Here is an 8,918-nt window from a genome sequence, read left to right on the forward strand (position 1 = left end):
ATCAAATAAACGTTTCGGCCCAAATACACGGCCTTCTTCAGTAACCTAGGAGATGTGTCGGTGTATCTGGCAGTGACGTGGCATCCACCGCTCAAGTCTGGCACCAATGTGCGGCCAGACTGCCCCTTTCGCTGATTAGTCGTGGCCGGCCGGGCACGACCAATGACCGAAGCGGTGTTTAAATACCGCGCCAATATCGCTGATTGGTCGTGGCCGGCCGGGCACGACCAATGACCGAAGCGGTGTTTAAATACCGCGCCAATATCGCTGATTGGTAACTTACGGCCGGCCACGACCAATCACTGAAGCGGTGTTTAAATCCCGCGCCAGTATCGCTCATTGGTCGCGGCCGGCCACGACCAATCAGCGAAGCGTGGTTTAAATCCCACGTCAATTCACGGCTGGACTGCGTCTGTCGCTGATTGGTCGCAGGATGTCGGGGGTTCAGGATGCAGGATATAGTACAGCCACGTAGTATATAACCCAGCTACGTAGTATATAGCAGCCACGTAGTATATAGTACAGCCCATAGTATATAGCATAGCCACGTAGTATATAGCACATCCACATAGTATGTAGCAGCCACGTGGTATAAAGCAGCCACGTAGTATATACACACAGCCCACGCAGTATATAACACTACCCACGTAGTATATATCAGTCACGCAGTATATAACAGCAGTGTGGGCACCATATCTCTTAAAAAAAAAAAAAAGAATTAAAATAAAAAAAATAGTTATATACTAACCCCGGCTGAACCCGACCAATCAGCGACTTGGGATTTCCGTGACAGACAGACAAACAGACGGAACGCATCGGGTATTCTAGAATATGTATGTAGTTTATTTATGAAGTTTCAGAATAATGCAATTTATACACCGGATTCGGCCGGCCGGGCGCGACCAATTAGTTAAGCGTGGTTCAAATTCCGCGCCAATTCGCGGCCGGACAGCGCCTGTCGCCGATTGGTCACGCCAGGGCCTGCTCCAGGCTTTTGAGGGCCCCGGGCGAAAGAGTCTCAGTGGGCCCCCCTCTTTAACACATACCACGATTCATGATGAACAGATACAGCAGAGAAATATAGCACAGCCAAGTAGCATACAGCCCACATTGTATATAACACAGCCCACGTAGTATCTAGCACAGCCCACATAGTATATAACACAGCCCACGTAGTATATAACACAGCCCACGTAGTATATTGCCCAGCAACGTAGTATATAGAATAATATATTGCACAGCCACGTATATAGCACAGAGACTTATATAACACAGCCCATGCAGTATATAACAGGCCACGTAGTATAGAGCACAGCGATGTAGTATATTGCCCAGCCACATAATATATACCACAGTCACGTAATATATTGCACAGCCATGTAGTATATAGCACAGAGACGTATATAACACAGCCCATGCAGTATATAACAGGCCACGTAGTATAGAGCACAGCGATGTATATTGCCCAGCCACGTAATATATACCACAGCCATGTAATATATTGCACAGCCACGTGGTATATAACACAGCCTATGCAGTATATAATACAGGCCACGTAGTATAGAGCACAGCGATGAAGTATATTGCCCAGCCACATAATATATACCACAGCCATGTAATATATTGCCCAGTCACGTAGTATATAGCACTGAGACGCAGTATATAACAGAGTCCACGTAGTATAGAGCACAGTGATGTAGTATATTGCAGAGCCACGTAGCATATAGCACAGCCCACGTAGTATATAGCACAGAGACGTAGTATATAACACAGCCCATGCAGTATCTAACACAGCCCACGTAGTATATAGCAATGTGGGCACCTTATGCCTGTTAAAAAAAAGAATTACCGTATATACTCGAGTATAAGCCGACCCGAGTATAAGCCGACCCCCCTAATTTTGCCACAAAAAACTGGGAAAACTTATTGACTCGAGTATAAGCCTAGGGTGGAAATGCAGCATTTACCGGTGAATTTCAAAAATAAAAATAGATCATTATTTCCCCATAGCTGTGCCATATAGTGCTCTGCACCGTTCATATTTCCCCATAGGTGTGAACCATATAGTGCTCTGCACCGTTCATTGTGCCCCCTAGCTGTGCCATATACGGTGCTCTGCACCGTTCATTGTGCCCCATAGATGTGCCATATACGGTGCTCTGCACCGTTCACTGTGCCCCATAGCTGTGCCATATACGGTGCTCTGCACTGTTCACTGTGCCCCATAGATGTGCCATATACGGTGCTCTGCACCGTTCATTGTGCCCCATAGCTGTGCCATATACAGTGCTCTGCACCGTTCATTGTGCCCCATAGATGTGCCATATACGGTGCTCTGCACCGTTCACTGTGCCCCATAGCTGTGCCATATACGGTGCTCTGCACCGTTCACTGTGCCCCATAGATGTGCCATATACGGTGCCCTGCACCGTTCACTGTGCCCCATAGATGTGCTGTGCCATATACGGTGCTCTGCACCGTTCACTGTGCCCCATACATAGCTGTGCTGTGCCATATACGGTGCTCTGCACCGTTCACTGTGCCCCATACATAGCTGTGCTGTGCCATATACGGTGCTCTGCACCGTTCACTGTGCCCCATACATAGCTGTGCTGTGCCATATACGGTGCTCTGCACCGTTCACTGTGCCCCATAGCTGTGCTGTGCCATATACGGTGCTCTGCACCGTTCACTGTGCCCCATAGCTGTGCTGTGCCATATACGGTGCTCTGCACCGTTCACTGTGCCCCATAGCTGTGCTGTGCCATATACGGTGCTCTGCACCGTTCACTGTGCCCCATAGCTGTGCCATATACGGTGCTCTGCACCGTTCACTGTGCCCCATAGCTGTGCTGTGCCATATACGGTGCTCTGCACCGTTCACTGTGCCCCATACATAGCTGTGCTGTGCCATATACGGTGCTCTGCACCGTTCACTGTGCCCCATAGCTGTGCTGTGCCATATACGGTGCTCTGCACCGTTCACTGTGCCCCATAGCTGTGCTGTGCCATATACGGTGCTCTGCACCGTTCACTGTGCCCCATACATAGCTGTGCTGTGCCATATACGGTGCTCTGCACCGTTCACTGTGCCCCATAGCTGTGCTGTGCCATATACGGTGCTCTGCACCGTTCACTGTGCCCCATAGCTGTGCTGTGCCATATACGGTGCTCTGCACCGTTCACTGTGCCCCATAGCTGTGCTGTGCCATATACGGTGCTCTGCACCATTCACTGTGCCCCATACATAGCTGTGCTGTGCCATATACGGTGCTCTGCACCGTTCACTGTGCCCCATAGCTGTGCTGTGCCATATACGGTGCTCTGCACCGTTCACTGTGCCCCATACATAGCTGTGCTGTGCCATATACGGTGCTCTGCACCGTTCACTGTGCCCCATAGATGTTCCACATAAATTTGTGCCGCCGCAATAAAGAAAAAAAAACACATACTCACCTCCCTTGATTGCAGCTCCCGGCGTCTCGTTCCGGCGCCTCCATCTTCCCGGCGTCTCTGCTCTGACTGATCAGGCAGAGGGCGCCGCGCACACTGTATGCGTCATCGCGCCCTCTGCCTGAACAGTCAGAGAGCAGAGACGCCGGGAAGATGGATCGGCGCCCGGCGGCTGGAACGAGGACAGGTGAATATGCTATACTCACCTAGTCCTGGCGATCCTCGCGCTGTCCCCTCCTGTCTTCGGTGCCGCAGCTTCTTTCTCTATCAGCGGTCACCGGCACCGCTGATTAGAGAAATGAATAAGCGGCTCCACCCCTATGGGAGGTGGAGCCGCTTATTCATTTCTGTAATGAGCGGTCCCACGTGACCGCTGAAGAGAGGAAGAAACTGCAGCGCCGAAGCCCGTGGGACGGCAGGGACAGCGCGAGGATCGCTGGGACTAGGTAAGTATGCCTCAGCGCCCTCAGCCCCTCACCTGCCGACCCCACCGCTACCGTGACTCGAGTATAAGCCGAGGGGGGCACTTTCAGCCCAAAAATTTGGGCTGAAAATCTCGGCTTATACTCGAGTATATACGGTAAAATAAAAAATAGTTATATACTCATCTTCCGTCGCCCCTGGATCCAGGTGAGGCGTTTACTGATGCTCCGGTCCCAAGAATGCATTGCAGTCTCGCGAGATGATGACGTAGCGGTCTCGCGAGACCGCAATGCATGGACCAGGGCGTCGCGGGGAGCAGCGGGAAAGGCGACGGGAGGTGAGAATATTTATTTATTATTTTTAACATTAGATCTTTTTACTATTGATGTTGCATAGGCAGCATCAATAGTAAAAAGTTGGTCACGCAGGTTAATAGCAGCGTTAACGGACTGCGTTACACCGCGGCATAACGCGGTGTAATGCAGCCATTAAATGCCGCGGTGTAACGCAGCCATTAACCCTGTGTGAGCGCTGACTGGAGGAGGCACTGACGTAGTAGGAAGGGGCGAATTCCCGGCCTGACTGTGCCCGTCGCGGCTGGTGGCCGCGACCAATCAGCGACGTGGGATTTCCGTGACAGACAGACAAACAGACGGAAGTGACCCTTAGACGAATATATATATATACTAGATTGTGGCCCGATTCTAACGCATCGGGTATTCTAGAATATGCATGTCCCCGTAGTATATGGACAATGATGATTCCAGAATTCAAGGCAGATTGTGCCCGTCGCTGATTGGTCGAGGCAACCTTTATGACATCATCGTTGCCATGGCAACCATTATGACATCTACGTCGATACTGTGCCCGTTGCTGATTGGTCGAGGCGAATTTGCGGCAGACTGTGCCCGTCGCTGATTGGTCGAGGCAACCTTTATGACATCATCGTCGCCATGCTGTGCCCGTCGCTGTTGGCCCGATTCCAACGCATCGGGTATTCTAGAAAATGCATGTCCCCGTAGTATATGGACAATGATGATTCCAGAATTCGCGGCAGATTGTGCCCGTCGCTGATTGGTCGAGGCAACCTTTATGACATCATCGTCGCCATGGCAACCATTATGACATCTACGTCGATACTGTGCCCGTTGCGGAATCAGAAACGTGGGATTTCTACGGCCTCGACCAATCAGACGCGGGATGTCTACGTCCTTTATGACATCATAGTCATTCTAGAATATGCATGTCCCCGTAGTAGACCAATCAGAGATGCGGGATTTCCAAGACAGACAGACAGAAAGACAGACGGAAAAACCCTTAGACAATTATATATACAGAAGACTAGATTGTGGCCCGATTCTAATGCATCGGGTATTCTAGAATATGCATGTCCCCGTAGTATATGGACAATGATGATTCTAGAATTCGCGGCAGACTGTGCCCGTCGCTGATTGGTCGAGGCAACCTTTATGACATCATCGTCGCCATGGCAACCATTATGACATCTACGTCGATACGGTGCCCGTCGCTGATTGGTCGAGGCGAATTCCAGAATTCGCGGCAGACTGTGCCCGTTGCTGATTGGTCGAGGCAACCTTTATGACATCATCGTTGCCATGGCAACCATTATGACATCTACATCGATACTGTGCCCGTTGCTGATTGGTCGAGGCGAATTCGCGGCAGACTGTGCCCGTCGCTGATTGGTCGAGACAACCTTTATGACATCATCATTGCCATGCTGTGCCCGTCGCTGTGCCCGAGGCCTGGCGGCCTCGACCAATCAGAGACGCGGGATTTCCAGGACAGACAGACAGACAGACAGACAGACAGATGGAAAAACCCTTAGACAATTATATATATAGATATATATACTAGCTATTGAACCCGTTCTACGTCCGGGTGGCGAGCAGTTATATTGGTATATGGTCTCCATCCTGTCATGTGCTGCTCCATCCTGCGTCCCCATCGTGTCATGTGCTGCTCCATCCTGCGCCCCCATCCTGTCATGTGCTGCTCCATCCTGCGCCCCCATCCTGTCATGAGCTGCTCCATCCTGCGCCCCATCCTGTCATGTGCTGCTCCATCCTGCGTCCCCATCCTGTCATGAGCTGCTCCATCCTGCGCCCCCATCATGCGCCCCCATTCTGACATGTGCTGCTCCCATCCTGCGCCTCCATTCTGACATGTGCTGCACCCATCCTGCGCCTCCATTCTGACATGTGCTGCAGCCATCCTGCGCCTCCATTCTGACATGTCCTGCTCCCATCCTGCGCCTCCATTCTGACATGTGCTGCTCCCATCCTGCGCCTCCATTCTGACATGTGCTGCACCCATCCTGCGCCTCCATTCTGACATGTGCTGCACCCATCCTGCGCCTCAAATCTGACATGTGCTGCACCCATCCTGTCATGTGCTGCTCCCATCCTGCACCACCGTTCTGTCATGTGCTGCTGCCATCCTGCACCCCCGTTCTGTCATGTGCTGCTGCCATCCTGCACCCCCGTTCTGTCATGTGCTGCCCTATTCTGTCATGTGCTGCTCCCATCCTGCGCCCCCGTTCTGTCATGTGCTGCTCCCATCCTGCGCCCCCGTTCTGTAATTTGCTGCTCCCATCCATATGCCCCATACGCTGCTCCATAAAGGTTTATGGCCCCCATAAGATGCTCCATAGTATATGCCCCTGTACACTGCTCCATAAAGGTTTATGGCCCCCATAACATGCTCCATGGTATTATATGCCCCGTACACTGCTCCAATATGGTTGATGGCCCCATAAGATGCTCCATGGTATTATATGCCCCCATACACTGCTCCATTATGGTTGATGGCCCCATAAGATGCTCCATGGTATTATATGCCCCCTGTACACTGCTCCATTATTGTTGATGGCCCCATAAGATACTCCATGGTATTATATGCCCCGTATGCTGCTGCGATATATAAAAAAAAATAAATACCATACTCACCTATCGTCGCTGGGCGCCGAGTGCTGGGGGGCCTGAGCAGGCGGGGACACCGGCGCGCTGTGGGGGTCAGGTGCCGAAGTCGCCGCTCGCTCAGGCCCCCGACACTTGCTATATTCACCTGGCCCTGATCCAGCGCTGCGTCCGCTCCGTGTTCCGGCTCCTCTGGCTGTGACTGTTCAGTCAGAGGGCGGTGCGCATTAAGCGCGTCATCGCGCCCTCTGGACTGTGAACGTCACAGGCAGAGGACCCGCGAGACGGAGCCGCACGCAGCGCTGGAACTGGGGACAGGTGAATATACTTACCCTCCTGGCGCGTCCCTGCCTCTCCGGTGGAGATCGCGGTGTGCGTTCAGTGTTTACGCATACCGAGATCTCCTGAGAGCGTCACTCTGTGGGGTCCAGACTGCGCCGGCGCTTGCGAAGTCTATAAAGGCTTCGGACAGAGTGACGCTCCCAGCGTTATATTATAGATATACAGTACATATATACTGTATATACACATATATATACTAGCTATTGAACCCGTTCTACGCCCGGGTGGCGAGCATCTATATTGGTATATGATCTCCATCCTGGTATGTGCTGCTCCATCCTGCGTCCCCATCCTGTCATGTGCTGCACCCATCCTGCGCCCCCATCCTGCCATGTGTTGCACTCATCTTGCGCCCCCATTCTGTCATGTGTTGCACCCATCCTGCGCCCCCATTCTGTCATGTGCTGCTCCCATCCTGCGCCCCCATTGTGACATGTGCTGCTCCCACCCTGCGCCCCCATTCTGACATGTGCTGCACCCATCCTGCGCCTCCATTCTGACATGTTCTGCACCCATCCTGCGCCTCCATTCTGTCATTTGCTGCTCCCATCCTGTCATGTGGTGCTCCCATCCTGTGCCCCCGTTCTGTCATGTGCTGCTCCCATCCTGCGCCCCTGTTCTGTCATGTGCTGCTCCCATCCTGCGCCCCTGTTCTGTCATGTGCTGCTCCCATCCTGTGCCCCTGTTCTGTCATGTGCTGCTCCCATCCTGTGCCCCTGTTCTGTCATGTGCTGCTCCCATCCTGTGCCCCTGTTCTGTCATGTGCTGCTCCCATCCTGTGCCCCTGTTCTGTCATGTGCTGCTCCCATCCTGCGCCCCTGTTCTGTCATGTGCTGCTCCCATCCTGTGCCCCTGTTCTGTCATGTGCTGCTTCCATCCTGCACACCCGTTCTGTCATGTGCTGCCCTATTCTGTCATGTGCTGCTCCCATCCTGCGCCCCCGTTCTGTCATGTGCTGCTCCCATCCTGCGCCACCATTCTTTAATTTGCTTCTCCCATCCATATGCCCCCGTACACTGCTCCATTATGGTTTATGGCCCCCATAAGATGCTCCATAGTGTATGCCCCCCGTACACTGCTCCATAAAGGTTTATGGCCCTCATAAGATGCTCCATAGTGTATGCCCCCGTACACTCCTCCATAAAGGTTTATGGCCCCCATAAGACGCTCCAGTGTGTATGCCCCCCGTACACTGCTCCATAAAGGTTTATGGCCCCCATAACATGCTCCATGGTATTATATGCCCCGTACACTGCTCCAATATGGTTGATGGCCCCATAAGATGCTCCACTGTATTATATGCCCCCCATAAGATGCTCCATTGTATTATATGCCCCCCATAAGATGCTCCATTGTATTATATGCCCCCCATAAGATGCTCCATTATGGTTGATGGCCCCATAAGATGCTCCATTGTATATGCCCCGTATGCTGCTGCCATATATAAAAAAAAATATATACTCACCTATCGTCGCTGGGCGCCGAGTGCTGGGGGCCTGAGCAGGCGGGGACACCGGCACGCTGTGGAGGTCAGGTGCCGGAGTCACCGCTAGCTCAGGCCCCCCAACACTTGCTGTACTCACCTGTCTGTCCCGTTCCACCGCTGTGCGCCGCCATCTTCCGGCTCCTCTGGCTGTGACTGTTCAGTCAGAGGGCGGCGCCGGCGTGCATTAAGCGCGTCATCGCGCCCTCTGAACTGTGAACGTCACAGCAGAGGACCTGGGAGACGGAGCCGCACGCAGCGCTGGAACGGGGGACAGG

This window comes from Ranitomeya imitator, chromosome 2 (genome assembly GCF_032444005.1).
Source record: "Ranitomeya imitator isolate aRanImi1 chromosome 2, aRanImi1.pri, whole genome shotgun sequence".
NCBI classification, from domain to species: Eukaryota; Metazoa; Chordata; class Amphibia; order Anura; family Dendrobatidae; genus Ranitomeya; species Ranitomeya imitator.